This window comes from Chrysemys picta, chromosome 14 (genome assembly GCF_011386835.1).
Source record: "Chrysemys picta bellii isolate R12L10 chromosome 14, ASM1138683v2, whole genome shotgun sequence".
NCBI classification, from domain to species: Eukaryota; Metazoa; Chordata; order Testudines; family Emydidae; genus Chrysemys; species Chrysemys picta.
The window spans coordinates 5,772,830-5,790,603 of NC_088804.1; positions in this window are offsets into that span (position 1 = coordinate 5,772,830).

Here is a 17,774-nt window from a genome sequence, read left to right on the forward strand (position 1 = left end):
TCACCGAGAGCAATCCGATCCCCTCTCAGCCTTCCTTTGGCTAGGCTGAACAAGCCAAGCTCTTCCAGTCTCCTTTCATAAGACAGGCCTTTCATTCCCCTGATCATCCTAGTAGCTCAATGTTCTGGAAGGGCACGAGATGCCACTGGACAAATTTAACTCTGCAGTAACGCTGTTTTTGTCAATGAATTCCTAACAGTGTCTATACTGAGCACAACACACGATCTACCAAAGAAAAAATGAAGAACACTCTGCATCCCCTTCTTCACAGCTGCTAGGTGAGTATGGGACATGGGGAAACAGTACCCAGTGTGATGTGCTTATTTTACCAGTGCAGGGCCAGGAGGCCTGGACTAACCATCCTTGTTCCATCAGCCCCACCTGTGGCATAATTGGCATCGTCCCAGTCTAACTGGGGTCAGGTGACAGCCTGATAAAACAGCTGGGCCTTTTAAAAGCACTGAGAAAAATCAGATTGAGGGGGAAATAGCAAGGACTGAGCTGGGCTTCTGTGGAAAACCCTGAAGTTGGGTCTAGAACAAGCAGGAAACTCCAGGGAAGTAGCCTAGTAGTCAGCGTTCAATCCCAACGCAAAGAGACTTAAAGGGAACTATGACATTCTGGGGTGTAAGCCGTGCCCTGTAACCTTGGGTGCCTCACAATGCTTTGCTGGTGTAGTTTCCAGCTTGAGTCGCTCTCAAAAAGCCTTCCAGCAAGCAAGTCACACCCTGAGCATCTGTGTCTAGCCACAGCCTGGTCCAGCATCTCTGACCCCAGCAACCTGTCAGCACACACCAGTCACGCTCTGGCTTCCACCAGCCTTGGTTACTACTTGTAGAGTGACCCCAACACACTCCCAGCCCTCTCCTGGACAGCTGAGATATATTTGGTCTGTTGCCCGTCTAAGGGAATCAAGAAACAACAGCTTGCCATTTTAAATGGAGTTGCCCATACAGTTCACAATGCTGAGTTTTGATTAAAACATAAAACAAGTTTATTGAACTACAAAGAGAGAGGTTTTAAGTGAGTACAAGTAATGAGACATTGAAATCAGAAATGGTTACAAGAAAAACAAAGATAAAAGGCTTTCTAAACTTAACATCCTAGACTTGATTCAAGGTGAAGTCCCTTAGCACATGTTCCAGTAATACTGCTGTCTAAGCTCTCAGGCCAGGATCTGTTCCCAATGTCCAACAGCTGGTTTTGGATGAAAGAGAGACGGGCAGGGAGAGAGAACTTGGGATGTTTTTGCCACTCACTTTTATAGTTCAGTCACCCTTTGAAATGCATTTTCCTGAGAGTGACCCCTAGAAAAAGTTCTCTCCAGCAGAGAGCAAGGAAACATGGAGTCTGGTGGGGAAGAGGTGTTATGCTGATGTTTGCTAAGGTCACATCTCTTTGTTCCTGCCCCCTTTCCTTGTCAAAGAATAGCCACTGGATAGACCAGGGATCGGCAACCTTTGTCCTGCGGCCCGCCAGGGAAAGCTGCTGGTGGGCTGGGCTGGTTTGTTTACCTGCAGGTTCGGCCGATCGCAGCTCCCACTGGCTGTGGTTCACCACTCCAGGCCAAGGGGGGCTGCGGGGAGCAGCGTGGGCCGAGGGATGTGCTGGCCACCATTCCCGCAGCCCCCATTGGCCTGGGACGGCGAACCGCGGGCAGTGGGAACTGCGATCGGCCAAACCTGCAGACGCTGCAGGTAAACAAACCGGCCCAGTCCACCAGCCGCTTTCCCTGGCGGGCGGCGGGCCAAAGTTGCCGATCCCTGGGATAAACAATTGCCCATCAGCTTTGATAACACCTGGCTGGACTTGTCCTTTGTCTCTGAGAAACAGGTTCGCCTACTTCCTAGACACACGTCAGCCATGGTTTCAGCTTATGTTCATAGCTTCGCATATAATGTTGTTAGATACATTTCACCATGATGTCACTGACCAGCAAGTTATTCGTTTTCAAATGAAACCTCCCAAGGCATACTTTGTACTGAGATTATTACAGTAGCATGTGACTGCAGGGGTACAGTCATCATAGGGGCCCCGAAGGTGGGCTGTAGAGGAGCCCAAGTGGGATGAAAGAACTCTTTGTGGGGTTAGACTTTTGTTATTCCAGATGGGGGGAAGTTTTAATTATTGACTTAGCTGGAAGGCTAAGGCACATAGCCTCCTGAGTCAATGGGTGCCACGTTAGAGGTCAGGATAAGGACCCAAGGACTGGAACCCAGGTGTACAGAGCTTGGGGCAACAGTGCTACCAGGAGGCTATGCAGCGGCACACCCAGGGAGCACTGTGGAGAGTAGGTGCCACAGGAAGTACCTGCCAAGAGACCCAGAGTGACAGTATCCTGCAGCCCTCCGATTGGCCAAGTGCCCCTACTTAACCCCAGGGGCTGCCCAAGGAAGTTGTCTGGGCAGCCACACAGACGTGCCCTGCTGCAATGCCAGACTTCCCAGCCTGACTTCAACCTCGATTCTAGCCCAATACTGCCTCTGATCTCTGACCCCAGCCTGACTCCGACCCTTGTTTATGGGACCTGGCCTGGCGATTCCTTCTTCTCTGGCCCCGTGACTCTTGTCCCCAGTGGGCAGACCTTAGCCCAGTGGTGACTGCGAGGCCAAACTGCCTATGTCCTGGCCCCTTACAGGCAGAGCAGGCCCAGGCCTGTGGGATTGCTGCCCTCCCTGCAGTGATGAGGGGGATTTGCCCTGTGCAGAACTGCGGGTGGGGCCTGTGCCCGGTGCTGCCTCTCCCTGAGCTCTAGCCCTGCTGCCAATGGAAGGGGTCGCTCTGGTCCCACTCCGACCTCCTGGCTCTCAGCCTGGCGGGGCACCTTGGGCCTGGTGTGATGATACCGGCGATGGTGAGGGTGGGATCTGGGCCTGGTTCAGTTGCTTCCCATCCTATCGATGGCAGGTGCCAAACCTGAGCAGTGCTGTGACCCTGTGCGCCAGGTTCCGGTGCCACTCGCTCAAGTTTGGCCCGGACGCCCCTCCATCATGACAGAGGGACAGCTGGGCCAAACCTGAGAGGGGGGCCCTGCGCAAGTGCACACTGGTTAATCGGGGTCTGATTTCTGTGGGTGCAGTTGCACCCATGGGCTTACACTAACCACATCCCTGGCCAGGGCATCAGCTCCAGCCTGCGGGGGGAAGGCTGAGGGGACTGAGGTGAGGCAGTGATGGGTTTCACTGCAAGGCAGGCACGTCTATGGCGAGGGGAGACCGGGGAAAAGCACAGGGGAGTTAATGGCCCCCAGGGCAGCTCCAGGAGCAGCCTCGAAAGATGTAGGGATGATTATAGTGGCCAGTGCGACTGAATACGGGGGAATGAAGCAGCCCCTCATTGCTAGGGACAAGGAGCAGAGGAGATAAAGGACCTATCAACCAAGGCCTGTGGCAGGTGAACAAGCACAGCCCTGCACCTTTGCACATTACAAAGGTAACTAGATGCTTCCACGCAGCTTTGTGTCCCGTCTTGTCTGCGGAGACCAGGTGTGTGTTGCTGCGGCTGGGCAGGGAGCCAACAGCCTTGGGCGAGTAGGCAACACAACAGCCTCGGAGACAGAGAATGGAGTTCAGCGGCTGCCCTTCTCCCCCTGCAAAGAATCCTCTGCAAATCCTTGCTGCTTGGCACAGGAAACACACACACACACCCCCCGGCCTTGCTGGGATCCTGTAACTGGCTGGCTGGTCACTGGGGGGCTGTGACATGCCACTGGAAAGTCTCACAAGACTTATTGCGAGGCTCCCCAGCCCAGCCCAGGAGGAGGGTCCTGTCGTACAGATGACTGCGGTAATAGTGTGACAGCAGAGAGGAGTGGCTGCATTCCACAGCTCAGCGCGCACAGTCCTACTATCCATTCATCTGCAGTGTTCGTCATTCAGCCTTGGCCTGTTCATCCCCAAACAGCTCTTCCTCCTTGAGCTGTCTCTGTTAACTAATGAGCCGTGCAGTTGTGTTGTAGCTGGGTTGGTCCCAGGTTATTGGAGAGACAAAGTGGGGAAGGAGATATCTTCTATTGGACCAAATTCTGTTGGTGAGAGAACAAGCTTTGGGGCTTACACAGAGCTCTTCTTCAGGTCTGGGAAATGGAGCAGCTACAGTTTAGGTGAGAGTAGCCTGAAGACTGAGGGCAGAGCGTTGTGAGGTTGTATCTCGCATACTCTGGAGGGCTGCCTAGCCCCATACAGGGCAATAGGGGGGGCCACACTTTAAGCAAACTCCATATCCCAGCGCTCATCTTCCTTGTGCCTGAGGGTTGGGCTTGGGTGCTGCCTGAGCAGAGTTCCTACTTCTACTCCAAGAAGGGTCTTTGTAGCAGTGGCCCTGTGGAACTCTTGCTTTTCGGGGTCTCCTGTGCTCGGTGTGCCCGTGGGAAGATGGGGGTCTGACAACCAGCCCTGCAAACTCAGATTGGGGTCTGTGGGCCTGATTCACCCTCAGGCCAGTGCAGAGCCGGTTACTGAGTCAGCCGGCGTCTCCCTCACTCTGAGGTTGCTGGGGCCCTGTCACAGTTTGGCTGTGTGCCTGACCCCCTCTCAGCTACCCTGTGACAGGCCCCCTTCACTCTGGTCCGAATTAGGTTAGCCTGGCTGCAGTGGTCATTCCTTGGGGCCTGTAGCGGGGTGATCATCCCACTCCTGCCCAGAGGGATTAAAAGCAGCCCTGGAGAGGGCTGTGGCTGGGGAAAGACAGATTGGGGAAGCAGCCACAGCTGAGGCCATACCCCAATCAGGCCACAGCTGGCCCTATACAAGGGCTGTGAGCCAGGAGCTCAAGAGGAGACACTCTCTAGCTTCATTGAGAGAGAAGACCCTGGCTGTCTGGGAAGCTGAGGAGGGTTCCTAGGGTGGAGCAGGGCTGGGGAACGGCAGAGGGAGCTGGGGAGCTCCAGCTTAGCAAAGCCCCAGGCTGCAGGCCGAGTTCAGGGCCCACAGAAAGGTACTAGGGCTGCAGAGGGACAGCCCAGAGATAAGCAGAGGCAGTTGGTCCAACCCTCGTTGCCGATGCTGAGTGGTTTATAGACGGCCGTCTCTCCCAGGGAGCGGGGGCTCGATGGTGACTGGCAGTAGCCACTGAGGCAAGGGGAGGATAGAGGGTTGGGGGCTCCCCTGGGTGGGGAGACCCAGAATCTGTGGGGATACTGCAGAGGGCAGAACCCCGAGAGAAAGGGCACCGGGGTCCAGGAGGGACATCAGCCGGCAGAGGGCGCTCCCGAGCTGGAGAAGAGCTAATTCCCTGGACGACCAGCAGGAGGCGCCGCGCCAGTGAGTTGTCGTCCTGCCGCAGGGCCCTCACAGGCTTTGTTTTGTAATCCGCCATTCCATGGAGTGTCAAACAGTAGCATCCTCTGCTCTCCTGGTGTTACCCAAAGTACTGCCGTGGCTGCTTGGTCACCACTGCCCACCTCCCTTCCCCAGATTAGAACCACTTCCTTCCTGCAAGATATTCACACCAGAGCCCCTCACTAAGAATAAGCCACCTCTCTTTCAGGCTGTCACGGAGTATTGGGGGACTCAGGGCCCTGCACCCCCGGCTTCCTGCGATTCACCATGACTCTCAGCCAGCCAGTAAAGCAGAAGGTTTATTTGGATGACAGGAATACAGTCCAAGACAGGTCTTGCAGGCACAGACAACAGGGCCCCCCCTCAGTTAGGTCCAGCTTGGGGTCCCAGGGCATCCCAGCCCACCCCCCTTTGGGGGGTCAGAGCCATCTCTCCAGCCCGCTTCCAGCACTCTGCCTTCAGCGACCCCTCCCACCGCCTTTGTTCAGTTTCCCGGGCCAAGGTGTCACACTGGCCTCCAACCCCTTCCTGGGTTCTCATGTTACACGCTCAGGTATTCGCCTTCGGGCAGACTCCCATCCACCAATGCAGACTATCCTAGCCGCACTCACACACCCTGTCAGCATTCACACACCACAGTAAGAACAGTCCCAGTTCGTCACATCTCCCCCCTTCGAGACCGAACTGAGCAGGGTCACTTTAGCCAGTGATCCGGGGAAGTTTGAACCTACCCCCGTTCCCATGGATGCCCCCGCATCCCTCCCATTCCTTGGTGAGAATTACACCAGGCCCCTCCAGTTTCAGGCCCCCCCTTAGGTCGGGGGTGCTTGATGGCCCTCGCAGTTCGCATGTGGGAAGGTTTATGCGGCCTGTGCCCTTTTCCCACCCCCATACCTCTGGGGTTCCAACTGGGCTGTGGTCTTCTCCCAGCGCTCCAGTCTGGAGGTCTGTGCTTTGGGCTCTCTTGGTTTAAAGCCGCCCTTTTAACCTTGGCCACCCTCCGGAAAGGATCCTTTATCCTGGGCAAGGGTCCTAAAGCCGTTTTCCCCTTGTCCCAGGCCTTCCTCCCCCTCTGACAGGGGTCACAGGATCCGCAGTACTGTCGGACAGTAACAAAGACCCCAGGCCAGTAAAAGCTCCGTAGCAGCCTCTGCTGGGTACGCCAGGCTCCCTGGTGCCCTGAGAGGGGAATGTCATGGGCCCGGCACAGCAGCTGGCGGCGATACTTCTGGGGTACCACCAGCTGCCTCCTGATCCCCCCTGACTCCATTTTCCCTGGGGGAGCCCATTCTCGGTACAGGAACCCCTTCTCCCACAGGAACCTTTTCCGGCCACCTCGTCCCATGGTCTGTACCGCATTGAGGTCGGCCAGGTCCCTTATCTTCCGCAAGGAGGGATCTCTCTGTAACTCGGCCTGAAACTCAGCAGCTGGGACAGGGATGGCCACCTGCTTTTTCTCGCCCGCTGGGTCTGAAGCTGCAGCCTCCCTGAGCCGTGTCCCTGGGCGTTCCCTCCCCACCAGGTTAGGGTCCTGCGCCTCAGGCAAGGCACCCCCCCCAAGGCCAGGGCGCAGTGCCCCTCGCCGTCTCTGACTGCGGGTCACAACCAGTGCCCTTTGGGGGTTGCTTGGCCAATTCTCCAGGTCCCCCCCCATCAATACCTCAGTGGGCAAATACGGGTGTACCCCCACATCCTTGGGGCCCTCCTTGGCCCCCCACTTCAGGTGTACCCTTGCCACGGGCACTTTGACTGGTGTTCCGCCCACCCCCGTCAGGGTCAGGTAGGTGTTGGGCACCACCTGATCTGGGGCCACCACCTCGGGCCGGGCCAGCGTCACCTCTGCACCCGTATCCCAGTATCCATTGACCTTCCTCCCATCCACCTCCAGGGGAACAAGGTACTCTCTCCGGAGGGACAGCCCCGCGCCCACCGTATAAACCAAAAACCCTGAGTCTGGAGCATCCAGCCCCCTAGAGGAGCTGGCCTGGAGCTCTCCTCCCTCCTTAGCAGGTGGTACTCTGCCAGCCCCCCTTCCCTGGGAATGCTGCCCCTCGCCGGGCTGGGTCTCTACCCAGTCAACCCTCTGTGGGTTCGGTCTGTTCAGTCTGTCCCTGAGCCTGGGGCACTGGGCCCGTATGTGGCCCTTTTGGCCACAGTGGTAGCAGCCCATGTCCCATGGGTCCCCTTGAGTGGGTCGGATGGTCCTGACGCCAGATGTTCCCCTTTGATGGGGTTTTTCTGTATTTTCCCATGGGGAGGTTCCATGGTGACTCTCTCCCTGCGTTGTGGTGGGACTGTTCCTTTGGGACTCCTCCCTGTTATCTCCTGACCGGCTCTTTACAAACTCATCGGCCAGCCGGCCTGCATGTCGCGGGTTCTCTGGCTTTCTGTCCACCAACCACAGCCTCAGGTCGGATGGGCACCGCTCATACAGTTGCTCCAGTACCAGCAGTTTGACCAGGTCCTCCTTCGTCTGGGCCCCATCAGCCCACTTGCTGGCGTATCTTTCCATGCGGACGGCTAGTTGCAGATATGAGATCTCAGGGGTTTTACCCTGACTCCGGAACCTTTCCCGGTACATCTCAGGAGTCAGCCCAAACTCTCGTAGCAGGGCCTTTTTGAACAGTTCGTAGTCCCCTTTCTCTGCCTCTTCCAGTTGGCGGTACAATGCCACGGCTTTGGGGTCCAGTAAGGGGGTAAGGACCCAGAGTCTGTCCGCGAGATCAACCCGGTGCAGCTCGCAGGCCGTCTCAAGGGCCTCCAGGAAGTCATCCATGTCCTCCCCCTCCTTGCGTGGGGCCAGGATGCACTTATCAAAGCTCCGTGCAGTCCTGGGTCCCCCCTCACTCACCGCAGCCGGGGGTTCGCTGCCCTTCAATCTCGCCAGTTCCAGTTCATGCTGACGCTGTCTCTCATTCTCCTCCCGTTCATGCTGACGCTGTCTCTCTTCATGCTGTCTCCGTTTCTCTTTCTCCTCCCGTTCATGCTGTCTCTGTTGTTCACGATCCTCCAGCTCTCTCAGTTTTAGCTCTTTCTCCCATTCCAGCCAATTCCGCTCCACGGATGCCGAACGTCGCCGGGAGGATCCCCTGCTGGCCGGGGGGGTCACGGCGCCCTCGGTATTTGCTGGGCTCCTCCCCACCCTTCCCCTAGGCATAGGAAGGAGGGGTCTCGGGAAGCCCTCAGCAGCCGGCTGACCACTCCCAGCTGGGACAGACACTGGTGCCTGCGCTGCATTTGCCAGGCTGCTTCCCTGAGACACGGGGATCAGTTCATTCGCGCGATCTTCCGCCTCCAGCCGGGCAATGAGCTGTTCTTTGGTGAGCCTCCCAATGTGCAGCCCCCTCTGCTTGCACAGCTCCACCAGGTCGCTCTTAAGCCGCTTGGCATACATCTTCCTGCTGGCCACTCACTGGCCTGTGTGCTCACAGCTCCCCACAGTTCCCAGGGAGACCCCTAGTGTGCCAGCCCTTCTCGAGGTCACCACCTCTCTGCCAGGGTCGAGCTGCAGACTCCTCCGCCCCTGGGACCACTCGCTGCGATCCCCCCGGGGGACCCTGTTACTGCAAAAGTCCTTCTCCCTGGTCACACACTCCCAGGGGTAATAACCGTCTCTCTCTCACTCTTCAGCACGCCTGGTCCCCGTCAATCCCCCTTCGTTTTACTGCTCCCCAGTCACTTACTGCAGGAAGCGCCGTCCACGGGGTGCAGTAGATCCCACCGCTGCCACCAGTTGTCACGGAGTATTGGGGGACTCAGGGCCCTGCACCCCCGGCTTCTTGCGATTCACCATGACTCTCAGCCAGCCAGTAAAGCAGAAGGTTTATTTGGATGACAGGAATACAGTCCAAGACAGGTCTTGCAGGCACAGACAACAGGGCCCCCCCTCAGTTAGGTCCAGCTTGGGGTCCCAGGGCATCCCAGCCCACCCCCCTTTGGGGGGTCAGAGCCATCTCTCCAGCCCGCTTCCAGCACTCTGCCTTCAGCGACCCCTCCCACCGCCTTTGTTCAGTTTCCCAGGCCAAGGTGTCACCTGGCCTCCAACCCCTTCCTGGGTTCTCATGTTACACGCTCAGGTATTCGCCTTCGGGCAGACTCCCATCCCCCAATGCAGACTATCCTAGCCACACTCCCCTGTCAGCATTCACAGACCACAGTAAGAACAGGCCCAGTTCGTCACACAGGCCAGCTGCAGAGACCAACTAGGGGAGAGGTTTGGTGGCGCCTGGCTGGGGAAGACCCAGAGTCTGATTTTCAGAGCTGCAGCTGCCCACAGCTCCTGTTGATGACACTGGCCACTCAGCCTCTCTGGAGACGTGGCCATGCCCTGTATGGGGCCCAGTGTGCAAGCTCATTAGCACTAGCATGTCACAGGGCAAAGCTACCTTCCCCTGAACTGCTGTCAGGATTTCAGAGGAAAATCCCTCCTCGGCCAGTGCTCTCCACGTCATGGTCCACGGCCACCAGCAGCTGGCAGATCAGTATTGGCTGATCTGCCAGTCAGTTGGCTGAAAATTAACCAAGCAAGTCTAAAGAATGAGGGCTGCTGCTGCTTTGTTAAAAGTAGAGAGCAGCCAATTAGTATCCCCCCTCCCCCCCAGGCCAGAAAAGGTGAAATATTGAAACCTGCCCATCCCATGACAGGCACCCTGGCACTACTCCACAGCTGCTGAGCACGTCTGTCACTGCTGCAGAGGAAGCTCACAGCGCTATAGCTCTGGTGAGTCCATAGAGCAGCGAGGCACGTCTGTCACTGCTGCAGAGGAAGCTCACAGCACTATAGCTCTGGTGAGTCCATAGAGCAGGGAGGCAAGTCTGTCACTGCTGCAGAGGAAGCTCGCAGCGCTATAGCTCTGGTGATTCCGTAGAGCAGGGAGGCACGTCTGTCACTGCTGCAGAGGAAGCTCGCAGTGCCATGGCTCTGGTGATTCCGTAGAGCAGCGAGACACGTCTGTCACTGCTGCAGAGGAAGCTCGCAGCGCCATGGCTCTGGTGAGTCCATAGAGCAGGGAGGCACGTCTGTCACTGCTGCAGAGGACGCTCGCAGCACTATAGCTCTGGTGAGTCTGTAGAGCAGGGAGGCACGTCTGTCACTGCTGCAGAGGACGCTCGCAGCGCCATGGCTCTGGTGAGTCTGTAGAGCAGGGAGGCACGTCTGTCACTGCTGCAGAGGAAGCTTGCAGCGTTATAGCTCTGGTGAGTCCGTAGAGCAGGGAGGCACGTCTGTCACTGCTGCAGAGGAAGCTCTCAGCGCTATAGCTCTGGTGAGTCCGTCGAGCAGGGAGGCACGTCTGTCACTGCTGCAGAGGAAGCTCGCAGCAGAATCCTTTCAGTGCTACCAGAGAGCCACCGACCACTTCTGCAGAAAAAATGTGCAGTGCTATGGGCTTCAGCACTACCACGGAGCGGCAGGCAGCTGTGCAACTGCTACGGAGGAAACGTGCCGTGCTGGGTGTATAAAACACACTGTAAAATCTGCCTGTATTTTTGGCAATGACCATTCAAAAGCTTTGTAAGCGACTTATCTAGCCTGTGAAAGCAGACTTTGCCGGCTTAGGACATGATGTCAGCAATGCTGAGAGAAAAGGCAACAATAATTTGACCTTCTTCCTTTATTAATAATGGGGCTTCTCGCAGAACACAAAAGAACATTAGACAACAACAAACCATTCAAGGCTAGAACAAGCTGTAGCCACTTCTTTGCTCTGCCGTTAGATGAGTGCCCGGGGTGCGGAACGTTGCTAAGTGGTTGACGTATGGAAAGTATGAATGTGACAGTGTGTAGTCGATTTCTTATTGGGGAATCTTTGCCACTTGAATCTCTGCAGATGTTTAAAACTTTGAAAACAGTCTGTTGAGAAGTGCGGCGTTGACTGGGCATGCTGTGCTGGAGCCCCCCCTCACTGTCGTTGCTTGAGTGCAAGGGATACTCTGAACTGGTTGCCATCCAAACCAAATAAAGATACAGGCCAATCACACCTATGGTTCAAACTGTTATCAGTCACTCTTCCCATTTCAACATACCCTCTGCAAAACAGCCTCAACTATTCCATTCAAAAACATGGCAAACTACTACACCACACACAGTTTTCTCCTGTTACTGTTTATCAGCATCACCGGCTCTTGTAATCCATGGAGTCATTAACGAGAAGCTGCTGCAAGACATGGTGTCTGTGACAAGAGTACACCACTCACTGGTAGGATAGCGCCTCCTCCTGGCCATTCTGGGGACTAACTCACCACTTTTCCCTGAGCCCTCTCCAGGTTTGCCAGCCTTCTAACTCCCCACTCCCAGGGTACAACCAAGGACTACTTGTCCTGTAACCGCCAAACACACCTCCCTTCGCCTAAGGAGTGACTGCAGCCTTTCCCAGCTGCCCCCTTCTGCCCCCGTGTCCTGTTCTTATAAACCCAACCCGGCTCATTCCTCTCCAGCTGGGCTGCCTCCCTCAGTCAGGGGATTACTTAGCCCCCGATTCCTCTCAACTGTGGCCTGTTGGGTTAATTACCCCCCACCCCCTCTTATCAATCTGCCTTAACCCTTTCAGGGCAAGTACAGGGTGAACACCCCATCACAGCATCTCGCAGCCATTTCTCTGTAAACTCTTGAACAATCCGGGAAGTCTGTTGAAGCCTGTGGAACATCCAAAACGAAAAGAGATGGGAAAAGTGAGGATGTTAAGAGACTCTTTTCCATTGGCTTGAGAAGGCAAGAAACAAGGTGTACCCTGGCACCTCCACGGAGGGATGGGAAGATGCTAACTCATGCTAGCAAGGCATCGGTCTTGCACCAAACTGATCACTTGAAGCAGTGACGGCTGTATTTGACAATCTAAGTGCTGCATTAGTACTACTTCAGCTGTGATTGGTCATGGCATGGGGATGAGTTGTGAGCACATATTAAAATGACACAGTAATAAACGGGTGGGGGGTCTGCCGACCTTTTCTTTTTCAGAACTGGTCGAGGGGCCCCCGGCGGCTGGAGCCGCTGTGAGCAGGGAAGCACCATGCATCACGCTGGCAAGCCAGGTCTTCAGCAAAGATTCTTGCCATGGCTCACGTTTGATGTTTGAAACAATTAAAAAGGTAGAAAAATGGATCCAAATCCCGACACTCCCTGGTGAAGGCGACGCTGCCCGGGCCCGAGGTCACGAGGTGTAAGGTCAGGCTGCAGCAACTGACAATGCATTTTGTAAGAGTGATTCTAGCCACCAAGGGGTGAGTCTTACTTGTGCCCTTGCAACAGGCAGCGTTGCACTGCAGTTGGATGGGATTTTTGTTCCCCCTGGCCCCAGCCAGCTGTGGTATGGTTCACGCCGCGTTGCACAGGAAGAGGTACTGCGGTTCAGTGGCTCTTCTGCGGGGTAACACTTCCCTTTCCTGAAAAGAGTAAACCGGCAGGGAGGTGGCAGCTTCTGTTAAATTTCTGCTGCTCCCTCTGCTCAGTGGAGTGAATTGGGCCAGATCAGGGAGCAAAGAGAACCCAGGAACTTCCCAGGGGAAGGGCCCCTGAGCAGCAGCCCATCCGAAGAGTGTCACCCACTGTGGGTCTTGTCACACTGCTAAGCTGTCTGGCACATCACCAATGCCAATGACCAGCTTGACAGGCTGAGGGTAGCAAGCCGGAGGAGAGAGTTGTCCTCTCTTGCTCTCCTCCAAAGGGCCCCGTTCCCAGGCCTTGGCTACACTTACCCGCTAGTTCGACGGCTGGAAATCGAACTTCTGGGTTCGACTTATCGCGTCTAGTCTGGACGCGATAAGTCGAACCCGGAAGTGCTCGCCGTCGACTGCGGTACTCCATCTCGCCGAGAGGAGTACCGCGGAGTCGACGGGGGAGCCTGCCTGCCGAGTGTGGACCAAGGTAAGTTCGAACTAATTCGAACTAAGGTACTTCGAACTTCAGCTACGTTATTCACGTAGCTGAAGTTGCGTACCTTAGTTCGAATTAGGGGGGTAGTGTAGACCAAGCCCCAGACACAAGAGGAGATAAAGCACCTTGTGGAGTCAGCAACTGGCACTCACAAAGCCTGTCTGAAAGCTATAGTGACCTGGGCCCTGATTCTCAGCTCTTCTCTCCCAGCACCCAGCTTTAAGCCACCTCTGGGCACGTGCTCCCCATATCCCAGGGGCACTTGGGGTTTGCTGGGCCTCGGGGTAAGTTAGAGCAGCCTTAGGGCTGCTTAAATTTCTGTCTTGGTCTAGGAGCCGTGGGTAGCTGTGAATATTTGGAGTGCAGTGCACCCTGGCTATGCCCCTTCCCTCTTCTTCCCCAGCCCCAGTTATGCCCTCTATGCTGGGGCCTGGTATGTGGGTGGCCTAGCGAACAGGAGCAGCTAACAGGAGTTTTGCAAGGGAGTTCAGAGGGGAAGTCTGAGAAGGGGCTAGCCGTAAACTTAAAGCCAAAACCACCCCCTGATAAAAACACAAGAACAACAACGGAACAAGCTGCAGGAATGAGAAGAGAATGCTGGCAGAAGTCCAGTGACAGAGTCGGGGCTATGCAGTTTATTGCACCCAATGCAGCATGTATTGCTGTGGGCAGGTGGCGTATGTGTGCATTCGGTGCAAGGAGCCCCTGGCCCTCACAGACCATGTACGGGCTTTGGAGACCAGAGTGGCTGAGCTGGAGAGCTAAGGGAGACAGAAAGGTACACAGATGAGACTTTCTGGGACACAGTAGAACGTCCCACCTCCGGTCTGACAGCCTCTGTGCTGTTGAGGAGGATGAAAGTCCCAGGGAAGGAGAACATCCAACTGGAGCAGAGGGAAATGATCCCATAGTTAGGACCCTCCTTCCAGATGATGATGTGGTATCCTCTCACACAGAGGATACCTCTCCGGGGGAGGGAACTCCAGTTATTAGTAAGAGACAGGTATTAGTATTGGGCAATTTGATCATTAGAAACCTAGATAGTTGGGTTTGCGATGACCGGGAGAACCGCATGGCGACTTGCCTGCCTGGTGCGAAGGTTGTGGATCTCTCGAGACATCTAGCTAGACTTATGTGTAGTGCTGGGAAAGAGCTGGTGGTCGTGTTACATGTAGGTACCAGTGACATAAGGAAGGATGGGAGAGAGGTCCTGGAGCCAAATTTAGGCTGCTAGGTAAGAGATTGAAATCCAGGACCTTTATGGTGGCATTCTCTGACATGCTTCCAGTTCCACGCACAGGGCCAGTTAGACAGGCAGAACTGCAGGGTCTCAATGTGTGGATGAGACAATGGTGTAGGGAGGAGGGGTTTACATTTATTAGGAACTGGAGAAACTTTTGGGGAAGGGGGAGCCTGTACAGGAAGGATGGGCTCCACCTAATCCAAAATGGATCCAGATTGCTGGCACTTAACATTAAAAAGGCCATAGAGCAGTTTTTAAACTAAGGGCTGGGGGGAAGCCGACAGGTGGAGGGGAGCACGTGGTTCAGTCAGAGACATCCCTTAGGGGAGGATCTACTAATGGAGATTCTCCATGTCCTAGTAAGGAGGAGAGGATAGAAGATGATAAAATATGGGTAGGATCTGATGAGAAACAGTCAAATGAAAAAAGGCCCATTCAATTACATCATGTAATGGCAGACAGCTAAAAAAGTGACAAGTTTTTAAAGTGTTTATATACCAGTGCTAGGAGTCTAAATAATAAGATGGGTGAACTAGCGTGCCTAGTATTAAATGAGGATGTTGATATAATAGGCATCACAGAACCTTGGTGGAATGAGGATAATCAATGGGACACAGTAATACCAGGGTACAAAATATATCGGAAGGACAGAACAGGTCATGCTGATGGGGGAGTGGCACTAGATGTGAAAGAAAGCGCAGAATCAAATGAAGTAAAACTCTTCAGTGAACCAAACTGTACCATAGCATCTCTATGGATCGTAATTCCATGCTCTAATAATAAGAATATAGCAGTAGGGATATATTACCGACCACCTGACCAGGATGGTGATAGTGACTGTGAAATGCTCAGGGAGATTAGAGAGGCTATTAAAATAAAAATTCAATAATAGTGGGGGATTTCAACTATCCCCATATTGGCTGGGTACATGTCACCTCAGGATGGGATGCAGAGATAACGTTTCTTGACACCTTAAATGACTGCTTCTTAGAGCAGCTGGTCCTGGAATCCACAAGAGGAGAGGCAATTCTTGATTTAGTCCTATGTGGAGCACAGGATCAGGTCCAAGAGGTGAATATAGCTGGGCCGCTTGGTTATAGTGACCATAATATAATTAAATTTAACATCCCTGTGGTGGGGAAAACACCACAGCAGCCCAACACTGTAGTATTTAATTTCAGAAGGGGGAACTACACAAAAATGAGGAAGTTAGTTAAACAGAAATTAAAAGGTACAGTGCCAAAAGTGAAATCTCTGCAAGCGGCATGGAAACTTTTTAAAGACACCGTAATAGAGGCTCAACTTAAATGTATACCCCAAATTAAAAAACATAGAGAAACAAAAAAAGTGCCACCGTGGCTAAACAACAAAGTAAAAGAAGCAGTGAGAGGCAAAAAGGCATCCTTTAAAAGGTGGAAGTTAAATCCTAGTGAGGCAAATAGAAAGGAGCAGAAACTCTGGCAAATGAAGTGTAAAAATTATCATTAGGAAGGCCAAAAAAGAATGTGCAGAACCGCTAGCCAAAGACTCAAAAAGTAATAGCAAAAACATTTTTAAGTACATCAGAAGCAGGAAGCTGCTAAACAACCAGTGGGGCCGCTGGACGATAGAGGTGCTAAAGGAGCACTCAAGGACAATAAGGCCATTGCGGAGAAACTACATGAATTCTCTGCATCAGCCTTCATGGCTGAGAATGTGAGGGAGATTCTCAAACCTGAGCCATTCTTTTTAGGTGATAAATCTGAGGAACTGTCCCAGATTAAGGTGTCATTAGAGGAGATTTTGGAACAAATTGATAAACTAAACAGTAATAAGTCACCAGGATCAGATGGGATTCACCCAAGAGTTAATGTGAAATTGCAGAACTACTAACTGTAGTCTGTAACCTATCATTTAAATCAGCTTCTGTACCAGATGACTGGATAATAGCTAATGTGACGCCACAATTTAAAAAGGGCTCCAGAGGTGATCTCGGCAACTACAGGCAGGTAAGCCTGACTTCAGTACCGGGCAAACTGATTGAAACTATAATAAAGAACAAAATTGTCAGACATATAGATGAAGATAATTTGCTGAGGAAGAGTCAACATGGTTTTTGTAAAGGGAAATCATGCCTCACCAATCTACTAGAATTCTTTGAGGGGGTCAACAAGCATGTGGACAAGGGGGATCCAGTGGATATAGTGTACTTAGATTTTCAGAAAGCCTTTGACAAAGTTCCTCACCAAAGGCTCTTATGCTTTTTCGTAAGCTGCCACGGGATAAGAGGGAAGATGCTCTTATGGATTGGTAACTGGTTAAAAGATAGAAAACAAAGGGTAGGTATAAATGGTCAGTTTTCAGAATGGAGAGAGGTAAATAGTGGTGTTCCCTGGGGGTCTGTACTGGGACCAGTCCTATTCAACATATTCATAAATGATCTGGAAAAAGGGGTAAACAGTGAGGTGGCAAAATTTGCAAATGATACAAAACTACTCAAGATAGTTAAGTCCCAGGCAGACTGCGAAGAGCTACAAAAGGATCTCTCAAAACTACGTGACTGGGCCACAAAATGGCAGATGAAATTCAATGTTGATAAATGCCAAGTAATGCACATTGGAAAACATAATCCCAACTATACATATAAAATGATGGGGTCTGAAGTAGCTGTTATTACTCAAGAAAGAGATCTTGGAGTCATTGTGGATAGTTCTCTGAAAACATCCACTCAATGTGCAGCGGCAGTCAAAAAAGCGAACAGAATGTTGGGCCTCATTAAGAAAGGGATAGATAAGACGACAGAAAATATCCTATTGCCTTAGGGTGACCAGATTGCAAGAGTGAAATATCAGGACGCATTGGGCGAGCGGGGGGCGGGGGAGCCACAGGTGCACAGCCCCGACTGGAGCCATGACAGGGGGCGCACCGCCCTAGGAAGCTGCAAGAGGGGTGTACGGCCCCTGCTGCAGCCTGCACCACAAGCCACAGGGCAAAGACCCGTGGCCCCAGCTCTAGATCCCAGCAGAAGGCCAGGGGCACAGGGCTCAGGCTCGAGCTCCAGTCCCAGACCCCAGCAGCAGCCACGGGGCCAGGGGCACAGGGCTCCGGCTCCAGCCCCCGGCTGAAGCCGCAGGACAGGGGCGCAAGAATCCTGGTTGCAAAGTCAGACCCAGTTGCAGGGCAGGGAACAAAGGGTCGCAGTTCTAGCCCTGGCTCCAGCCCCAGCCGCAGTCACAGAGGGGAGGCCCCCCAGTCCCGCCTTCAGCCCCAGCTTCAGCCACTCACAGCTGAAGCAAACTAAGTCACAGCGGTCTCGAATCAGTGAGTGTCACCCCCCCTTCTCCCCCCCGACTAAATTATAGACTTAGCTGTAATCCATATTTAAACATACAGATTTATTTAT